The sequence below is a fragment of the Carcharhinus amblyrhynchos genome, chromosome 23 (assembly GCF_965287045.1).
Source record: "Carcharhinus amblyrhynchos chromosome 23, sCarAmb.v2.hapA, whole genome shotgun sequence".
In the NCBI taxonomy this organism is placed as follows: Eukaryota; Metazoa; Chordata; class Chondrichthyes; order Carcharhiniformes; family Carcharhinidae; genus Carcharhinus; species Carcharhinus amblyrhynchos.
In genome coordinates, this window is record NC_137346.1 from 33628292 (window position 1) to 33649666 (window position 21375).

General features: G+C 43.3%; 1 protein-coding gene across 2 annotated transcripts in view; it reads right to left on the reverse strand.

The window, feature by feature from the left end:
- mettl27 (methyltransferase like 27) overlaps nt 1–21375 on the reverse strand; it is a 62727-nt gene that overhangs the window by 15315 nt on the left and 26037 nt on the right. Inside the window, exon 7 of one of the 2 annotated variants that reach the window (XR_013889282.1) lies at nt 16070–17264. The exons of the other annotated variant lie outside the window; for it this stretch is intronic. The gene's annotated coding sequence lies outside the window, so the exon portion shown is untranslated. Of the gene's footprint in view, nt 1–16069; nt 17265–21375 lie in introns of those variants that run through there. 2 annotated transcript variants of the gene reach the window in all.

The following is a 21375-nucleotide window of genomic DNA, read 5'->3' on the forward strand; positions in this document are numbered from 1 at the left end:
ACCTTATCCAACATCCTCTGGGGAAGGGAATTTAATTTATTTTGTTTGTTTAAAATGATGGAATCTTATAGCTTTATGTTCCTAGTGGATAACTGGGATCTCAAAATTTGTCTGCTTTAAATAAAAGGTTTCTAGTTCCTAACCACATTGTAACATATCCCTGCCAAATTAATTTAAACCCTCCCCAGTGACACTAACAAACGGCCTTCAAGGACATTTGTTCCAGCCCTATTCAGGTGCAACATTTCTGGCCTTTAGTGGTCCCATGACCCAGGAATATAAAGCCTTCCCTCCTGCATCATCGCTCCAGCCATGGATTCACCTTCTCCATCCTTCTGTTTCTAAACTCAGTACTGCATGGCATCAAGAGATTACTGCCTCTAAGGTCCTGCTCGTAAATTTCTTTCCAAATTCCTAAAATCAATTCCGAGAACCTCAACCCTCTCTCCACATATATCTTTGGTACTGATATGGATCATGACTGCTGACTATTAATATTCTGCACTCAGAGTGCTCAGCAACATCTCTAACTCTGGCACATGGGAGGTAACATACCACCCTGGGTTCATTTCTGTGATCTACAGAAGCTCTGTACGTTTCCTAACTATAGAATCCCCAATCATTCTTAATCCTCCTCCTTCCCCCATCCAATGACTCAGCCGTACTGCGATGGATTTTGCTATGGCTGTACTCTTCAGAGGAGCTATCATTCTCACCAGTATTAAAAATTATTTGATTTGATTTGAATTGATTTATTATTGTCATATGTATTAACATACAGTGAAAGGTATTGTTTCTTGCACGCTATACAGACAAAACATACCCTTCATAGAGAAGGAAACAAGAGAGTGCAGAATAATACTGATTGGAGAATGTGATGCACCCAGAGGACTCTTTCACGATCTTCCTAGTTCTCCTTGAAGCATTGAATCACAGAGTGGCCTAACGCTCACCCATTCCTTCCCTGCTTGTAAATCCTTGAATTGTGGGGCGCCCACATTTAGAAACTTTTACAGATGCACCACAGAAAGCATTATTTCCGGTTGTATCACAACTTTGTATGGCTCATATGTCATGAATGTAGTCTCATGAACGCAAACCAGCCTCCCATTCCCATTGACTCTGTCTAAACTTCCCGCTGCCTTGGCAAAGCAGCCAGCATAATTAAGGACTCGCGCACTCCGGACATTCTCTCTTCCACCTTTCTTTCGTTGGGAAAAAGATACAAAAGTCTGAGGGCACATACCAACCGACACAAGAACAGTTTCTTCCCTGCTGCCGTTACACCTTTGCATTAAGTTAATCTTTCTCTACACCATAGCTATATCTATAATACTACATTCTGCACCCTCTCTTTTCCTTCTCTATGAACAGTATACTTCATATGTATAATGCACAAGAAACAATACCTTTCATTGTGTGCTAATACATTTGACAATTTCTAATCTCTGTCCTGTCTTCTTACAATGTGGAGATGCCAGCATTGGACCGGGATAAACACAGTAAGAAGTCTCACAAGATCTCCCACTCACCTGACGAAGGAGCAGCGCTCCGAAAGCTACTGGCAGTTGCTACCAAATAAACCTGTTGGACTTTAACCTGGTGTTTTGAGACTTCTTGCTGTCTCCTTACCACAAGGGAGTTTTCTTATTGACCAACTGGAATCCAGTTCCAATGAAGACTGCTGTGTATTTCCACCAATGTTTTTCCATATCAGTTTATTTTTCTATTTGCACAGTGTGCAGGGCTTGTCTTTTGCTAATTTTGAAGGGAAACCTGCTTTCATTGTTTTAATGGGGGAAGGGTGGATCAGGAGCTGTGTCAGATTTCCTTTCATGCTGTGGGTGAGGGGTATGTGGCTTGTCAGGTTTTTCTGCCTGTCTTGATGCTTTGTTGTGAAGTTAAAATGGTAAAGATAAATTACTCATTGCAGCTTTAAAGTAAAATTAGCTGAAAGAAATCATTGAAAAAACAAAAAGACAAAACAGTAAGGGCTGAAAATCTGAAAGCAGAAATTAGTGGAAACAGTTAGCAGGTTGGGCAGCAATGTGGGCCTTTCAATGAAATTGGAGAATATTACGGGTGGGCAACATTTAAAAAGGTCATTGGTGACATAATAAGCAACAAAAGATTAAAAAAAACACTTGAATGAAGTGGTAGATGGAGCAAGAACAAAGAACAAAGAACAACACAGCATGGGAAACAGGCCCTTCGGCCCAACGAGCCCGTGCCGCTGTCCCACTGTCTCAGTGACCTATTCATGATTTTAGTCTACGCCTAATGTGCGAGGATCAGGGAGGTCCAATATAGGGACAATTTAGTACCCAATCAATCAGCCTAAAAGCACATCTTTGGGATGTGGGAGGAAACCGGAGTACCCGGAGGAAACCCACGCAACCACGGGGAGAACGTGCAAACTCCCACAGACACAGGCCCAAATCCATGTGTCCGCACAGCAACAGAGATAGTCTCTGAGCTGTCATGTTGCCCTCGAGATGGTCCAGTTTAAGCACACTAACGACATGAAGCAATAGGCAACTCCCGAAGCAACGTCCAAGAGCAGCCCACTACAACCTGCCCCATGCATGCCCCTTGCTGGACTTAAATGCCTGTGGAGACAAAAAATTCATTATTAAACAGGCAAAGACTATAACATCCCTGAGGCAAAAACGTAATCCCAAGCCTACAATGTTTAGTAAGGCCTGCTATATCCCCCTATATGTAGCCCGCTCATGTGGCTGTCTAAGTGACTCTTAAACAACCCTAGCGTGCCTGCTTCCACCACCTTACTCGGCAGTGCATTCCATACCCCCACTACCCTTTGCGTGAAAAACTGCCCTCTAATATTTGTCTTATACCTAGCCCCCCTCACCCTAAGCCCGTGACCCCTTGTTCTATCCATTTCTAATAGCGGAAAAAGCTTACCACCATTTACTCTATCTATCCCCTTCATAATCTTATAAACCTCTATTAGATCCCCCCTCAGCCGACGTCTCTCAAGGGAAAACAGCCCAAGTTCGTTCAATCTTTCCTCGTAAGACAGCCCTTCCATACCAGGCAGCATCCTGGTAAATCTCCTCTGCACTCTCTCCAGGATCTCTACATCCTTCCGGTAGTACGGCGACCAGAACTGGACGCAGTACTCCAAGTGAGGCCTAACCAACGTTCTATACAACTGCAACATCAGACTCCTACTCTTATATTCTATACCCTTTCCTATGAAGGCTAACATACCATACGCTTTCCTCATCACATTCTGCACCTGCACCGACACCTTCAGGGACTTGTGCACTTGCACCCCCAGGTCTCTCTGCGTATCTATACTCCGGATAGTTCTACCTTTTATCGTATAACTCCCCTCCACATTATTCCGGCCAAAGTGCATCACCTCACATTTCTCCGGATTAAATTCCATTCGCCATCTATCTGCCCAATCTACCAGCCTGTCTATGTCCTGTTGCATTGCCAGGCACTGCTCCTCAGTACCCGCCAATCCAACCATCTTAGTGTCATCAGCAAATTTGCTGATCACACCACCTACCCCCTCTTCCAAGTCATTAATATATACCACAAATAAAAGAGGTCCTAGTACCGAGCCCTGCGGCACACCACTGGTGACAGACCTCCAATTGGAAAAGGAGCCTTCCACTACTACCCGCTGTCTCCTCCTCCCAAGCCAGTTCTCCACCCATCTACATACCTGGCCTTGTATCCCATGAGCCTTCACCTTTTCTATCAGCCTACCATGAGGGACCTTGTCAAACGCCTTACTGAAATCCATATAGACGACATCAACGGCTTGTCCTTCGTCAACCGTTTTTGTCACCTCTTCAAAAAATTCCACTAGATTCGTAAGGCACGACCTCCCTGTAACGAAGCCATGCTGCGTATCCCTGATCAGATTGCAGCGCTCCAGATGTTCATACATCCTATCCTTGAGGATCCTCTCCATTAGCTTGCCTATAACTGAAGTCAAGCTCACCGGCCTATAATTCCCTGGGTTATCCCTCTGACCCTTTTTAAACAACGGTACTACATTTGCAATCCGCCAATCCTCTGGGACCTCACCTGTGTCCAAAGAAGAGACAAAGATTTGCGTCAGAGGCCCAGCAATTTCATCCCTCACCTCCCTTAGCAGCCTGGAATAGATGCCATCAGGCCCCGGAGATTTATCCGTCTTTATACTGTCTAAAAGTCCCAACACCTCTTCCCTCGTGATGACTATTTCCCTCAACGGATCCTCAAACTCCTCAAGCACAGCACCAGACATCAGGCCCCTCTCCTGCGTGAATACCGACGCAAAGTATTCATTCAAGATCTCCCCCATTCCCCCAGGCTCCAAGCATAGTTCCCCTCCTCTGTCCCTGAGAGGACCAATCTTCCCTCTAACCATCCTTTTGTTTCTAACATAGGAGTAAAATGCCTTAGGATTTTCTTTAATCCTACCCGCCAAAGCCATTTCGTGGCCCCTTTTTGCCTTTCTGATGCCCCTTTTAAGTTCTCTCCTACATTCTCTGTATTCTTCTAACGCTATCTCTGTCCTCAAATGCCTAGATCTAATGTACGCCTCCCTCTTCCTCCTGACCAGGTCCTCAATATCCCTAGTTACCCACGGCTCTCTAATCCTACCCTTCCCATCCTTCCTCCTGACCGGCACATGTCTTTCCGGCAAAGATTTTAGTTTTCCCTTGAGAGACTCCCACATACCCAGCGTCGACCTGCCATCAAACAGCTTACCCCAGTCCGTATCTTTAAGATCCTGCCTAATCCGGTTGTATCTAGCCCTCCCCCAGTTTAACACCCTCCCCTTAGCACAGGCTTCATCTTTATCCATTAATATCTTAAACCAGACAGAGTTGTGGTCACTGTTAGCCACATGCTCTCCTACTTCAACGTCAACCACCTGCCCAGGCTCATTCCCCAGAACCAAGTCCAGTATAGCCCCCTCTCTGGTCGGGCTATCCACATACCGCTCCAGGGATCCTTCCATTACACACTGTACAAATTCCTCCCCGTCAGCACCCTCTGATCTCGGCACCTTCCAATCTACCCTGGGGAGATTAAAATCTCCCACTACCACCACCCTATTCTTCCTGCACTTATCTAGAATGTCCCTGCTTATCCCTTCTTCCACAGCCCATGGGCTGTTGGGTGGTCTGTAGTACACACCCAACATAGTAACATCTCCCTTCCTATTCCTCAACTCCACCCAAAGCGACTCGATTCCTATATCCTCTATACCTCCCTCCCTCTGCACTGCTATGATGCAATCCTTAACTAACAACGCCACTCCCCCACCTCTCAGCGACCCACCCCTATCATGCCTGAAGCACTTATACCCAGGAACATTCAACTGCCAGTCCTGCCCTTCCTTTAACCAAGTCTCTGTCACCGCCACCACTTCCAACTTCCTTTCGAACATTATTGCCTTCAGTTCATCTGTTTTGCCAGTCACACTCCTAGCATTGAAACACATGCACCGAAGACCCTCAGAAACAATCCAATCCTTCTTCCTACCCTCCGGGCTTACCCTATCCCCAATCCCATCCCCAATCCCAGTTCCGTCCACCTCCCCACCCCCCCTCCATATTAGTTTAAACCCTGCCGAAACACTCCAGCTAACCTTCCAGCTAAGATATGCACGCCCTTCCCAGTTAACTGTACCCCATCCCTCTTGTATATTTGCCCCTCTTTCATAAAGACTTCCCAGTGGTCTACGAATCTAAAACCCTCTGCCCTACACCAATCCTTCAACCACGCATTTAGTTGGAGTATCTCATTATTTCTAGCCCTGCTAGCCCCAGGCACCAGCAGCAGCCCAGAGAACGCCACCCTGGAGGCCCTACATTTCAGCCTAGCCCCCAACTCCCTGAACTGCCTACGTATGTCCCCCCTGCACTTTGTTCCTACATCCTTCTCTCCTACGTGCACTATCACATCAGACTCAGTCCCTCCACCCTTCAAAATTCCCTCTACCCTTTCTGAAACATCCTGTACCCCTGCTCCAGGGAGGCAGACGACCATCCTGGAGTCCCACTTTTGCCCACAGAACCGCCTGTCAATCCCTTTGACTCTCCCATCCCCCACCACTATCTCACACCCTGCACTCTTCCCTTCCTCCGAGGTATTCTGATCTCCCTCCCTTGCCTTCTCTACCCCAGCTGTCACCCCACCCTTGATATTCCGGGGTAATTCCTCTGGGGCGGTCCTAGTGCCATGACTCCTTTTCTTTTCGCTCTTCCTAACTGTAACCCATCCATCTCTCCTCCTAGGTCCTGGTATCTGCTCAGTGTTACTGTCCCTATCCATTATTTCCTCATTTTCCCTAACTAAAAACATATCCTCCAGCCTCAGTTCCAGCTGCCTCACCCGGGCCCTTAATCTCTGCACCTCTAGACATTTCCCGCATATGTGGGCTTTCGGGAGATGAGCAGGTAGAAATGGGAGCAGAAGAAACTCACAAAGCTGTTCATCGTAATTTGCTCCAGTTTTACAAAGAGTACAGGCCAGGAAAAGATTACACCAACCACCAGCTAAGTTAAACTTCAATTTCCTGCTGCTTGTTCAGCCTGACTCTTGATCAGCTAATTAGACTTACAATTGATTTTGGCTGATAAAGCATGGGTTTATATGGGAAGCTGGAGTCAGGTAGGAAGGATCCTGGTGACATACGTGTGGAATTAGTGAGTTAGACTAGTTGACCAATAAACAGAAGAGCCCTGGAGTACAGATTACGATTTTTGTTAAATGTCGTATTGGAAACATCTCTATAACCAAAACCTTGTTAATCTCTTCCATCATCTCTCCCCACCTTGACCCCCTTTAAGGAAGCTAAATTTGAACCGTCTCTAAATCTGAACTTTCTCTAGGAAATCAATAGGTATAAAGAACTGTTCAAGGTATTGTGAAAGGCATAATTCAGCGCAAAATCAAGTTGTTGTTCCCCAACCTTTTTCCCATTCTGCCCAGAAGCGCTTGTATGTCTCACCCTACTCTTTCACACTGCACATAAAAATGCTTCATTCCTTTCAAAAACTATCCCATCCAGGACTTCAACAAGGAAAATAACTTGTATATACATAATGTCATTATTGAATAAGAATTGTTTCATGGCTCTTCATAGAAGGATTTTCAAATTTAAAAAATCTATGTACCAAAGAAGGAGATATTAGGAAATGAAACTGGTCACAGAGATACTGTTAAGGGGGGCGGGGGGGGCAGTTTAGAATGGAGTTGAGGAGGAACTTCTTCGCTGAAAGGGTGGTGAATCTCTGGAATTCCCTGCCCATTGAAGTGGTGGAGGCTACCTCGTTGAATATATTTAAGTCATGGGTAGATAGATTTCTGATAGACAAGGGAATTAAGGGTTATGGGGAGAAAGCGGGCAAGTGCAACTGATCCACTTCAGATCAGCCATGATCTTATTGAATGGCGGGGCAGGCTCGAAGAGCTAGATGGCCTACTCCTGCTCCTATTTCTTATGTTCTTAGTTTTGGTGGAGACCAAAGTTGGAAAATTTAATTAGGGAACTTGGACCTGGTTTTGCTAAAACTATGGCTGGTATCCATTTTTCACCTCTGGCATAATTATATGCTAATAATCAATCTTCTTGTTGAAATGAGCATTGCTTTGCCCTCACCTATCATTTAACAACTTGATGTTGTTATTATTGCTCTGAAGTTTCTGGAGGTAATAACAAGTGAAACAAAGCTCTCAACTTTCTCTTTAAGAGCAGATGAACTTTGGGCAGTCGTATGAGTAGTGTTTCTATAAGATGCCAAAAAGCTATTCACCCAGTATGATAACGAACATTGCTCTTTTGAAGCTTTTAAAGAATTTTTCAAGGATTGTACAAATCTTTCTGCAAATCCATTGCTTGATGGATGATAAGGTACAGATTGCAAATGTTGAATACCATTTATTTTGAGATAATCCTCAAACTCTTGTGAAGTTGAGTTATAATTAAGACTATAGTTAAGAAAGCCCACCAATGCCTTTAATTTCTCAGGAGACTAAGGAAATTTGGCATGTCTGCTACAACTCTCACCAACTTTTATAGATGCACCATAGAAAGCGTTCTTTCTGGTTGTATCACAGCTTAGTATGGCTCCTGCTCTGTCCAAGATCACAAATAACTACAAATGGTCATGAATGAAGGCCAGTCCATCACTTAAACCAGCTTCCTATCCATTGATATTGTCTACACTTTGCGCTGCTTTGAAAAAGCAGCCAGCACAATCAAGAATCCCACATACCCCAGATATATCTCTTCCACCTTCTTCTGTCGGGTAAAAGATACAAAAGTCTGAGATCATGTACCAACTGACTCAAAAACAGTTTTTTCCCTGCTGCCACACTTTTGAATGGACCTTTCTCATATTAAGTTGATCTTTCTCTACACCCTAGCTATGACTGTAACACTTTATTCTGCATTCTCTTCTTTCCTTCCCTATGTACGGTATGCTTTGTCTGTATAACACACATGAAGCAATACTTTTCACTGTATACTAATACATGTGACAATAATAAATCAAATAAATTAAACTATAAACAATTTTCGCAATGTCTGTTCTGGTTTACTAAAACTTGCAAAAATTTCAGCAAGTTTTTAATGGTTTGTTCAGTTGTAGTAGATCTCATTATAACAAACTATGGCCACAATGAGTGTGTATCAATTGTGACTAAGAACATGTAACCCTCAATCAGACAAGCAAAATCTACATGCAATTGTTGCCATGGTGTTTTAGGTCCCTCCAAAGGGCATAAAGGAGACATTGGTAATTTCTTATTTGTGCACAAGATTGGCACTGTCCTACTCTTTCTTCAATCTGAGCATTCAGATCCAGCCACCAAAAATAACTACATGCTAACTCCTTTGACAGGGGGATGTCTTTCATGTAGTTGTTCAAGAACTCTTCCATGGAGACTAAAAGGAATGATTACTCTGATTCCCTATAATAAATATCCACATTGGATGGTCAACTCAAGCTTTCTTGACACATGGTTCCAAATTAGGATGTGGATGATGCGTTCCAACAATTGTTCCTTTCAATGCTATATCCATCACCTTTCTTATCACAGGATCATTTCTTGTATGTGTCTGACCTTGAGAAGCTGTCACAGGCAAATGATCTACTAGCAAAAATAAAGAGTTGGTGGCTTCTACTCAATAGGTAAAGTAAGTGTAATAATGCACCAGCATTGGTATAGCACTCTGATGATACTTTAGATAAGAGTGTGCCGACAAGATAAGTGACCACCTTTGCAATTGACAAGCAGCTAATGGTAGTATGCTTTTATATGGTCTAAAAATTGTATTTAAGTGTCTATTATCAGTCAATAATATGAAATAATGACCATATAAATATTGAAGAAATCTTCACATGCCAAAAAATTTTACTTAATGTTTCTTTTTTAATTAGATTCAGCATATACAAAGCAAAAGCTATTGGTCGTTCTTCTCCTGAAGACATAATTTGTGAAACAGTTGCCTCTTCTTCGTAAAATGAAGCGTCATAAGCAGTAATGGTAACTTTGGTTTAAATGAACCAATATTTCAGACTTCTGTAAAGCATGTTGATAATCCTTGTATGTTTTCTTACGTTTTCTGTTGTCCAGTCCCATGACTGCTTCACACATAGTAAATTATTTAACGGTTTCAATAATATAACTAAGTTAGGAACAAATTTGCCATAATAATTTACTAATTCTAGAAAAGACTTTAATTGCATCACATTTGTTGGACATGGTGATTTTAAAATAGTGTCTATCTCTTTATGTAGACCCAAATACAGTACTGATGCCTGGAAAAAAAATGTACGCAGACGATGTGCTTGAAGAAGTTCTAATGTTTTATAACAGAAAAAAACTTTGAGTAATGATAGTAAGTAATGGTTGAAACTCAGTGGCTTCATTCATCTGTAAATGTGCTCATGAAAGATCAATCTTGCTGAATTATTGGCCACCTGATAACCTAACACACAAAATCTTCAATTAAAGGAAGTGGATATTGATCAACACATAGCATTAGATATATGGTTGTTTTAAAGTCATCACAAATACGACCTGAACCATCTGGTTTCATGACTGGTACGATGGGGGAAGCCCAGGCACTCATTGTAACCAGCTCTAACACACCAGTATTGACAAATCATACTACTTCTTCTTTGACCCTGGGATGAATTGCATATGGCACTGCTCTTGATTTGAGACTTTTTGGTTGACTATTAGGCTTCACCATGAGTTTCACTTGAACCCCCGTCTCTTCGGATTCATTCTTGTATTTATCCAGAAGACACTGTAGGTCTGTTTTTACATCGATCAATCTGTCAACAGCACTCCAGTTAAGCTTTATCTTCTCCAAACATAAGCTCCGATAGAGGTGGAAAAATACCACAGATAACATGGACAGGCAACTCTACTGTTCGTGCACTCATCTCCATGTTTACCATGATGTAACCTTTTGATGGCACAATCTCTTCCATATATGTTCTTAAAATGACATCAGCTAGTTTCATAGGAAGATGCTTCCTCTTTTGTTGGTTTGCAGCCTCAGAAATTACAGATCAGCATCAATATCAACTTCCATCCTGACAAGTGTCCACTTAATTTCAGAATCACCCAGAATCTATCTGATCCACCCTGTAAGGGTTAAGACATTCACTTTGAGCTCTTTATCATATCTCTGGGCTTTGTCTTCATCATAGTCATAATGTTTTTCTTCCATGTTGTAAATTTATTTTGCAGAATGCAAGTTGTTCTTCTCCTTGAAACTACCCAGATTATTTTTCTAAATATTCTTCTCAGGGGAAGCTGGTCCAGCCCAACAGCCTTTTGTAATATGATTCATTTTGCCACAATTTTTGCACTCATTATCCTTGCTCCAGCATTCATTTAAAGAATGGCTTATTTTGGCACATCTGTGACATGCTTGTAGCTATTTTGACTTGTGGGCATTTCCCAACATGTGAATCTTCATTCCTACACCAAATTCTGCAGCCTCTTTAGCAGCCAGTTCCATCGATACTGTGATTTTCACTATTGTCTTTAAGGTCAAAGCATGTTCAGTAAGTAATCTTCTTTGGACAACCTAGTTTTAGAGACCACAAATTAGGTGATTTCGAAGAGTATCTTCTAATGACTCACCAAACTCTCAATGTTGTGCCAGCCTTTATAAGGTTGCCAGAAACTGAACAATGCTTTCACCTTCCACTTAATTTTTTCAGTGGAAACTGAACCTTTACATGACAAGCAATGGCTTTGGAGAGTAATACTCTTCAAGGATCATTGTCAAGTCATCATAAATTTTGGTTCTTAGCTCTTTTGGATGAACACAGTTCTGGAACAAATCAAAGGTTTTACTTCTTATCATACCGAGAAAAACTGGTAGGAGCAACTCATTTGCAATTTTCTTCACTTGCATAAAGTACTAAAATCGCACAGCATTGGAACTCCACTCCATTCATTTTCTTCATTGAAAGGCCCTATGGATCCTAATTGACTCATTAGTCCTTTTGTAGGCACTAGCAACTTGAGACAGCTCAGTTTTTTTTTAATTAGAGTCTTCCCAGTGCTTTCTTTTTTACCCTGGAGACAGTTGGCTTTATGTATTTTTTTCAAGCAACCTCGGCTGTACAGCAAATCATCCCTTCTTTTCAAATATGCCAGATTCTGCCTGGAATCTTATCTTTCTCCGATTAGGAAAAAACCCTAATTTAAAACCACACAGAGGACTTTTAGTTACTTGGTTTTTCTGGCACTGGCACGTTAAACTTTAATCCCATTGTTGCTTGTCTCCATCCTTCTAATATTCAAGATGGGAGGACCCACAATTTTGATGTTCTTAATGAAACAGAATCCCGACTTGTCACTAATTTTCTTTCTGTAACATCCTAACTATGTTAGGGGTTGTGGGTTTTACATAAAAAGATGTAGGTTGTACATGTAGATTCAAACTAATACACAACAAGGTTTATTGAGAGCTGCCTCTGTCCTGCAGAGTATAAACTGAAAGTGAAAGAGCAACCTATGCAAACACCCGAATGACATCACCATCAAATCATGTGATCAGCTCTGAAAGCACCAATACAGCCGGCTAAATAAATAACATGTGGGATGTCATACATCTATCTGAGAGGGCAGACAATTTAAAGTGTCATCTGAAAAACAGCACCTCCATTTGTGCTGCAGTCCTTCAATATCAGACTGGGGTGTCAGATTTTGAGCTTCATGCTTCTCTATTTGTAAAGTAGCATTTTAACGAATAACCTTTTGACTCAGAGGCAAGCAGCCTGGCAACACAGTGACCTTATCTCTATTTCTAGAGATTATTCCAAATTGGTGGCGATACCATCAATGAATGACAGCAACAACAACAACTTGCATTCACACAGCACCTTTGACATAACAAAATATCCCAAGGTGCCTTTCAAATGTTACTGAACAGAAAATTAATCAGTGAAAGAGATATTAGGGCAGATGACCAAAAGCCAGGTCAAAAAGATAAGTTCAAGGAACATCGTAACAATGAAAAGAAGTAAAAGGCAGGGAGATTTAGTGGCAGGGGTACTACAGAGCTTAAAGCCTGGACAGCTGAAAGCACAGCTATCAATAACGGAGTAATTAAAATGCGAAATGCTAAAGAGGCCAGAGCTGGTGGAATTTTGGGGCTGTTACACATTATAAAGATATGGGAGAGTGAAACCATAATGGGGATCTGAAAATAAAGGTGAGAATTTCAAAATCAAAAAGTAGCTTAATCAAGAGCCAAAATATGTCAGCAAAAAGAACTTAGGCAAAAGACTTTTGAATGACCAAAACTTTGCAGAAAGGAGACTGATCAGGGGTGCATTAGAATATTCAAAAAGTCTAGAAAGACTCGGCTTTATATAGCATCTTTTAAGACCACAGGATGTCCCAAAGTGCTTTATAGTTAATTAAGTACTTTTAAGTGCAGTCACCGCTGTAACGTAGAAAATTACTATTAAATTAACTGGTTGGACTTAAACGTGGTGTTGTGAGAGTTCTTACTCTGTTTACCCCAGTCCAACGCCGGCATCTCTACAACGTAACGTCAGAAACACACAGGTCAATTTGTACACACACATCTCACAAACAACAACTTATATTTATCTAGTGCCTTTAAGAAATAAAGGCATGGTTCCCATGGTGTTCCACAGAAACAATATAAAACAAAATATGACACTGTGCATACCAGGAAATGTTAGGCCTGATGATTGAAGACTTGTAAAAAGAGGCAGCATCTTAAAGGAGGAAAATGAGATGTTGAAGCAGGGAAGTGTAGGGAGGGAATTCCAGAACTTAAGGCCCAGGCGACTGAAGGCATGGTCACCTGTGAGGAAGTGATTAAAATCTGGAATGCTCAAGTGGCCAGAATATGGGTGGCACGGTAGCACAGTGGTTAGCACTGCTGCTTCACAGCTCCAGGGATCTGGGTTCAACTCCTGGTTTGGATCACTGTCTATGTGGACTTTGCACATTGTCTTGTGTCTGTGTGGGTTTGCTCTAGTTTCCTCCCACAGTCCAAAGATGTGTGAGTTAGGTTGATTGGCCATTGTAAAGTTGCCCCTTAGTGTCCTAAGATGCTTAGGTTAGAAGGATTAGTGGGTAAAATATGTAAGGATATCGGGGTAGGGCCTGGAAGGGATTGTGGTCAGTGCAGACTTGATGGACCAAAAGGCCTCTTTCTGCACTGTAGGGTTCTATGATTCTATGATCTTGGAGTGTTGCAGGGCTGCTCAAGTTTACAATGATAGGAAATGAGGTATGAGGCCATGGAGGGATTTGAAATCAAGGATGAGAATTTTAGAATTGTGGTTTTGCTTAAATGGGGTCAGTGTGGATCAATGAGCAGATGAGTGAATGGGACATGGTGTGTATTAGGGAAACGTGCAGCAGAAACTTTGGAACAGGAAGGTAGCGTGGTTAACAATGTTAAAGGCTGGTCAAGAGAGATGAATGTGAATAGTTTATCTTTGTCACAGTTATAATAGGATGTTGATTTTTGAGTTTTGATTTGTGAGTTGGGGAAATAGGAATGGATTTGTAAGATGACAACGCATTCAAGGACTATGTTGAGGAATGGGAGGTTGAAGATGGGGCAATAGTTTGTAAGGTCAGAGTGCTGAAGGTTTGGTCTTGCTGGAAGTAGGGTGATGACAGCAGATTTGAAGGCGGGGGGTGGGTCAGTATCTGAGAACTGTTAATAATGTCAATTAACATGAGCTTGGAAGGGAAATTGGTTGATCAGCAGTTGAGTGGGAGTAAGGTTGGGAGAGAATAGGTTCGAACAGGTGGGTTTCATAAACAAAATGAACTCAGTCAGTGTATGAGGGGATACAGGCAAGAAACTAGAGAAAGATACAGTTTATAGTTAAGACAGACAGAGCCTGAGTGATAGTATGGCCTGCTGGGCTGGGGGAGGGGAAGATAAGGTACTTACAGCTAATTGGGTACTAACAATCCTTGTCACAAATTTATGGTTCAGTTTCAGCAGCAGGTATGAAACAAGGATGAAGTTATATTTTGTCAGGGGGGTCTTAATGATAGTATGGATGTGTATTAGGAAACTCTTCACTGGATCAAGTATAACACTAAGGTTGTGAACAGTCTTGTCCAACCTCAAACCGGCGAGTGGGAAAGAATCAATACCAAGGAAACAAAGTTCGTGACAGGGACCAAAGGCAATGAGTTATGCCTTACAATATTTAGCTGCAGGAATTTGGAGTCTTTTTTGATTTGATTTGATTTATTATTGTCACATCGTGAGCAGTGAAAAATATTGCTTCTTGTGCTTGTGACCAAACGGGCCACCTTAGACGACAATTTGTAAAGCACTCTGGGACATTTGGGCAAGAACTAAAAAGACAAACTGCAGCCTAAAAGACAGATAAACAGGCTGCAACTCAGATGACTGAATAAACAGGAAACAGGCCATCCCAAAGACAATGGACACTCTCTGGTCAAACAGACTTGTTTACCTTAACCCCTTATTTGGGAGGAAGGTATGTGACCTACATGCCTCCAGTATCTACAGGCATGGCTGTTAGGCATCTCCATTTTTTGGGTACATACCCAGAGATCAGCTTGGCAAGCCCTGATCGATTGATTGACAAGAATCAGGAGACCACCCAAAAGGTCACAAAACCAGGGAGGGATAAAAGCTGCTGCACAACAGAAGGAGCTCTCTCTCTCTGACCCCATGAACGAGCTACAATACCGGTGCCATCGCCAGCGGCGACCAGCACGAGGAGAGCCACCACACCCATAAAGGAAAGAAGACCAGAGCCAGAGTGCCAGACCAGACCAAAGGGCCAGACTGAGCAGAGGATGACCGAGACCAGCGCACAGATAAAGGCCAATATTTGCTTGGGTATTTGCCAGTCACGCAAAGTTAAGTCAAGGTCTTGTATTGGACTTGAACTCTAATATTTTTTGTAAAGATAACTTATTGTTGATTGGGTGGGTGATTATTGATTGTGTGTCTTAAATAAATATTGATTGAACTAACCAGACATCTACTCGCAGTTATTTGTCCATTGTATAAGGGTGGTACAACATGCTATACAGACAAAGCATACCATTCATAAAGTACATAGGGCAGAAGAAAAGGATGGAGTGCAGAATATAATGTTAGAGTCAAATTCTAAAAGCATAAAATGAGACTAAAAGATAGAGACTCTGCCAGGGACAGCTCACAATAAGTTGCCTTGTTTTAGCACCATCTTGGAAAAAGGCTGAATTCCCTTCTACTTTGTAGACTGCAAGAAACTGAGTTAAAGAGAAGCTAGTCTGAAATGTTAAGCTGTGGGTTCATAAAAAGGCAACAGGCGTGCTTTGCATTTGTAGCATTTTCTATTTTTTGTTTCAATATGCTAAGCTCCTGGTACAATGCAACACTGACATCTTGTGAACAAAAGTGAAAATGCAACAGATGCTGAAAGTTTGCACTGTGTTGGGCTTGTTTACATACACAGTAGTGGGGATTCAAAGCTAAAAATGACACTATGGATATGTTTATGTATAGTAAGAAGTCTCACAACATCAGGTTGAAGTCCAACAGGTTTATTTGGTAGTAAATGCCAGTAGCTTTCGGATCGCTGTTCCTTCGTCATGAGTGGAGAATTCTGATCACAAACAGGGCACATAAAAGCACACACGGTGTATAGAATACTGATTAGAATGTGAGTCTTTACTGCTAATCTGTTATTCAAGTCTTAAAAGGTGCAGACAATGTGAGTGGAGATAGCATTAAGCATAGGTTAAACAGATGTGTATTGTCTCCAGACAGGATAGTAAGTGAGATGTTGCAAGTTTAGGCAAGTCATGGGGGTTATAGATAGTGTGATATCAACCCAAGATCCCGGTTGAGGCTGTCCTCATGTGTGTGGAATTTGGCTATCGGTTTCTGCTCGTTGACTCTGTGCTGTCATCCACATAGTAGCACAGTATTTATATGGCTAGTCCAGCTTAGATTTTGGTCATTGTTAATTTCAATGACTTTCAAGGGTAGATAGTTAGATTCTCTGTTGTTGGAGATGGTTATTGCCTGGCACTTGTGTGGTGTGAATGTTATTTTTGCCTCGTCAGCCAAGCCTAGGTAATGTCTAGGTTTTGCTGCATTTGAACATGGACTACTTCAATATCTGAGGAGTGACGAATGGTGCTTCAATATCTGAGGAGTGACGAATGGTGCTGAATAATGTGCAATCATTAATGAGCATCCCCACTTCTAACTTTATGATGGAAGGTCATTGATCCAGCAGCTGAATATGGTTGGGCTTAGGACACTACCCTGAAAGATTTGTGCAGTGATGTCCTGGAAATGGCCTCCAACAATCATAATCCTTTATCCATTTTTGTTCGATAAGACTCCTTCCAGCAGTAGGTTTTCCCTGATTCCCATTGACTCCAGTTTTGATATCATACTCGCTCAGATGCTGCTTTGATGTCAAGGACAGTCACTCTAACCTCACCTCCAGGAGTTTAGCTCTTTTGTCCATTACTTAAGCAATGCTGAAATGAAGTCAGGAGCAGAATGACCATGGCCGAACCTAAACTGAGGGTCAGTGAACAGGTGATTGCTAAGCAAGTTCTGCTTGATTGTGCTTTTTATGACCACCTTCCTTCATTTTACTGATGATCAAGACTAGGCTGATAATTGGCTGTATGGATTTGTCCAGCATTTTTTTGTAGGACATACCTGGGCAATTTTCCATGTTGCTGGGTAGATGTCAGTGTTGTAGCTACGAGAGAGGAAGAGAGACATTGGCAAAGATGTTGGGTGCAACTTTCCTGGCCTGCTGCACTGCTTGGGTAGCGCAATGGGCTGGGAAGTATGAGCGAGGGGACCCTAGCAAGATTCACGACCAGTGTCCAGCCAGTTGTGACTTTCCTGGGCCATCTTTAATGGCATAATAAGTCTTGCACTGGAAGGCAGTGTGAGGCTGATTACAATATTTAAATTGCTATATAAATATCATTAGTGAGCCCGGGATGGTTTCGTCTGGGCTCACTAATGTTTCTGCCCCTGCCAGGAGAGGTTCCCATCAGTAGGGACTGAAGCTGGTCCTCAACATAGAACATAGAACATAGCGCAGAACAGGCCCTTCGGCCCACGATGTTGCGCCGACCAGTTACAAAACAATGACCCACTAACCTAAACCAATCCCTTTTCGTCCATAAACCTATCCACGGATCTCTTAAACGCCCCCAAACTAGGCGCATTTACAACAGCAGCAGGCAGGGCATTCCAATCCCTCACCACCCTCAACAATCCCTCAACAAAGGGGAGCAGGCGGGATGGCGTTGCTGGTTGGGGCAGAGACCATTGAGCCCCTTCCCCCCCAGGAGGTTGGGAGCAGAGGGGTACCCCCTTGGGTACTGCTAGGCACCAGACAGTGACAGGGTGACAGGACCTGAGGGGGTCGGGGGGAAATGACAAAACTGCGCACTTCGCATTTGAGAGAGAGGGAGAAAGAGGATGATGATGGGGGATTGGGGGGGTGGGAGCCATTGGGAGGCGGCAATGGGGGGGCCAATGCACATGCGCAGATCTCCTATTGACGGATTGGTGCATGTGCAGTGGCTCACTCAGTGTGCTGATGCCAGCCTCTCAGATGGGAATAGGCCTCCCCCCTCCACCTTAGCAGTGTGAATCCCCCAACCCTCCATACACTCTGCGAAGCGCAGAGTGCTGGATATTCACCTGACCAAGTATGCCCAAAAAAAAGTAGGAAAATCTGTCGTTTTCCCGCTCATTGGGCATTTAGTTTTTTGAGGGAGAAGAATCGCCCCCATTATTATAACTCATAATAACCAGATTAATATTTAGTATGCTGTCAAATAATTGGTGAAACGTTAGCTAGTTCTACAACTATATCTAGCTGCAATTATCAGTCACTTTATCCATTTAAATACATTGGCTAGAAATTTACGTTTCTGCACTTCCTCACTCATCGGCCACAATTCTCCCAAAAATTAGTGCAATGGGCCAGGAAAATCGTAAGCTTTCGCACCGCGCCTGCATCTCCCAGCACTGGCTTTTCGGCACGGTCTGCTGCGTGCTGGAAATCAGCAGGGCCAGGACTGAATTTTCCAGAGTTGGCGCATGTGCAGAGGCCAATGGGAACAGGTCTCCCCCACCGCCACCAGTGTTTCACTCCAGTGGGGATTACACTAGCTCCCCACTAATGGTATAATAAGGAGCTAGTATAAGGTTTAGCTTGAGGCTTCACACAGAACTATCTCAGCATACTTTCTCATATCATCTCTGATGTAGACTGTTCTATTTACATTTAACATTAACCCTGTATACTTCACCTCACCCAAGTTTCAGGCTCTATTAAATACATTATCCTATGTTCCCTTGTAGGAGGACGAGTATTGTGGTTTGCACGATACTCATCCTCATACTCTCTTATTCTCTCTATAACTGCTGTTTTGAAATATGGCATAAGTGTGTATGGAAGAACAGAAAGTTGAGTCCATAGTTGTCTTCCCATAAGAAGTTCTGATGGAGTCAAACCATTCTGAGGTAGTGCACAAAGGTTGCTCAAAAGTGCCAAGTTATTGTTGAAACTTTTCTTTGATAAAGCCTTTACCATTTTTACTCTTCTTTCAGCCTCACCATTTGCTTGTGAGTATGTGGGTGAACTAGCCATGTGGACAAAATTATAGTCTTTTATGAACTGTTTAAAACATGCATTTGCAAACTGTGGACCGTTCTCTGAAATGACTAGACTGGAATGGCATTTGTGGCAAAAGTTTCATTTCGTAATTTATGAATTCTTCCAAAGGGGAGACCATGAAGGTGTTTAATCTTAATCCTTCTGGAGTCAATGACTATGAGGAATGTTTTCTCTTTCAGTTTGAAAAGATTCATTCTGAGATATTCTCATGGTCTGCATGGAAAGGAGGATACCATCAGTGGTTCTCTTTGATCCTGGCAATGGATTGCACAGATGACACAGCTCAAAATAATTTCCTCTAATGATTGTGCGATCCATGGCCACCAAACAGAATTTTGCACTTCAGGCATTACAATGTTTTAGGCTCTTGTAGGGGGGAATTCTCCAATCCTGCCCATCACAGAAATCATAGTGAGTGAGGGGCGAACCAAGCAAAGCTCTGTTGACCTCAGGCGGGAGTCTCCAGTTTTGGGGTGAGCATGGCTGGAGAATCCCACCTGAAGGGGATGATTCTCCCAAAAAAATCTTAAGTGTTGAATTCACAGGAAAACTGGAGTAATTCACACTGGTGTCTTCAATGGGAGTTCAAAGAATCTCCACAGTCTGCGCACTGCAAAGACCACAGTGTGAATAGCATTAGATTTCAAGGGCGGGGCTGAAGTGGCTGAAATAAGCAGGCCTCTGCGCAAGTGTAGTGGCCCCAAAGTGTTATCCTCTGGTTTGCTAGCCAGCTCAAACACTGGCCAGCCCAGGACCCCCACTGTACTGCACCCTCCAAATCCTCCATGATCTGATTGCAGCCCCCCCACCCATTCGCAGGCCAACCCCGAACTTCACCCCCCCCACTGTGCCAGCCTGCCAGATCTCCAGTCCCCCCCCCCCCTTGTAGTGACGACACCTCTCCCCTACCCCAATCGTGGCCTCCCTTGAGCCCCCATTGATCCCAATACAGAGTGGCAGTAGGACCCCCTACCCTCCACCAATCACCTCTAGGCCACGCTGCAGCAGGCCTCGCCCCATTGCAATAGGCTCCACCCTTTGGCATTGTTTGTCAAGCATGGAGCAGTGCCTAGGTACCCCCTGGGCATGGGCACTTTGCCCCTTGGGCACTGCCAGGGGCACAAGCTGGCACTGACAGGGTTCCCATGCCCAGAGGTCACTGCCCAGTCCCCTGGGGGAAGGGGGGTGGGGGTGAGCCTATTGCCCTCTCTCTTCACTCCAGTGGGCTGAGGCTGCTAGCTCCCCTAAAGTGGAGAGCTGTTGCAATCCCTGCTGGAGTGAAGCACTTTGGTGAGATGAGAGATGCAGCAGACCCAGAGAATTCAGTCGCCGGCCTACTAATCACTAATGCCTCCCAGCTAATTAGCTGGGCTGTGCAAACGCAAATGTAGCATGGACGCTTGCAGGAATCCTGTGAATCGCCCAATGTGCGATTCACCCGGTCTACTCCATTAAAAAATTAGTGCAGCAGGATATGAGAATCACAGCTGTTGTCTCAGAAGGATTGTAGTCTAAGTATGGGCGTCGCAACAGCTCGGTGACTAGCACTGCTGGCTGTGCAGATACATGGATTTGGGCCCGTGTCTGTGGGAGTTTCTGCATTCCCCCTGTGGTTGCGTGGGTTTCCTCCGGGCGCTCCGGTTTCCTCCCACACCCCAAAGATGTGCTCTTAGGCTGATTGGTTTACCAAATTGACACTATTCTCCCCTGAATCTGGCTAAGTTAGGGGTTCCATTCGTAGACACGCAGGGTAGAATAGGTGTAGGGTGATGCGGTGGCGCGGGCTCGTTGGGCCGAAGGGCCTGTTTCCCATGCTGGGTTGTTCTTTGTACTCTTGGTATGTCCAATCTCTCATCATAATTAGACAAGTCACCCACGAAACTTAGACGTCTTCATGGCCTTGAAGTATTTGTTTCGGGTTGAGATTATTTGGACCAAATTCTGGCCATCCATTGATATTCCTCAATTTTAGCAAATTGTTCATCTGCTTTTAGTGTCTTTCAAATTTATTTTAGCTTTTGTATTGTTGCTGGTAGAAATTTTGTGGTTAAAAGGACTTTTATATCTTCAAAGAAATGTTGTTCAGACCTTTTAACCGGAATGCATGAGAATACTGTTATTTGTTGTTTTCTTTGCTCAAGCTTGTCCATCTATTTCTTGCTTGATT